Raw genomic sequence first — 576 nt, 5'->3', positions numbered from 1 at the left:
GTTTACTGATTATCTGACAGCTTTTGCTTTATTGCTCCAGTCTTGTTTCTGCAACTCGTTGAGAATCAGATACAATAAAACCTATTGAGGACATATTTTCCTTTGACATTAATATTAAACGAGATCGCTGCAGTCGGCAGAAACAAGCTACGATGGAAGTTAATAGGATAATTGTCCAGCTTGTGTTTACGTTCATAAAAGTGCTCGTTTAGCTGCTAACAGACTCAGATTAATATTCTAAGTGTCTGACAACATCATGGCAAGGATTTCTAAGGAGCTCGACCTTTCTGTTAAAGATTAAGATCCTCTTTTAAAACATAAAAGTCCGCGAAATTGCGTTCGCTAAACCCACCAGACTCCATGTAAATAACCAGTGATTTTAGCGTAAAATCCGGCTTCTTAAAACCTCTCTGAGCACCGCTGGCTCTGGCTGTCTGGAGCTTGCGGTGTAGGGGGAGCGACCATCGGCTCCGTGTCGTCAGTGTTTTCTTTCTTTCATTTCAATTTCGGGTCTGTCAATCACAGTGAAAACCGGGGACAGATCCGGGGTCAGATCCAGCCGGGGACAAGTCGCCA

The sequence above is a fragment of the Etheostoma spectabile genome, chromosome 13, assembly GCF_008692095.1.
Source record: "Etheostoma spectabile isolate EspeVRDwgs_2016 chromosome 13, UIUC_Espe_1.0, whole genome shotgun sequence".
Classification (NCBI taxonomy): domain Eukaryota; kingdom Metazoa; phylum Chordata; class Actinopteri; order Perciformes; family Percidae; genus Etheostoma; species Etheostoma spectabile.
This window is presented reverse-complemented; position numbering follows the sequence as displayed.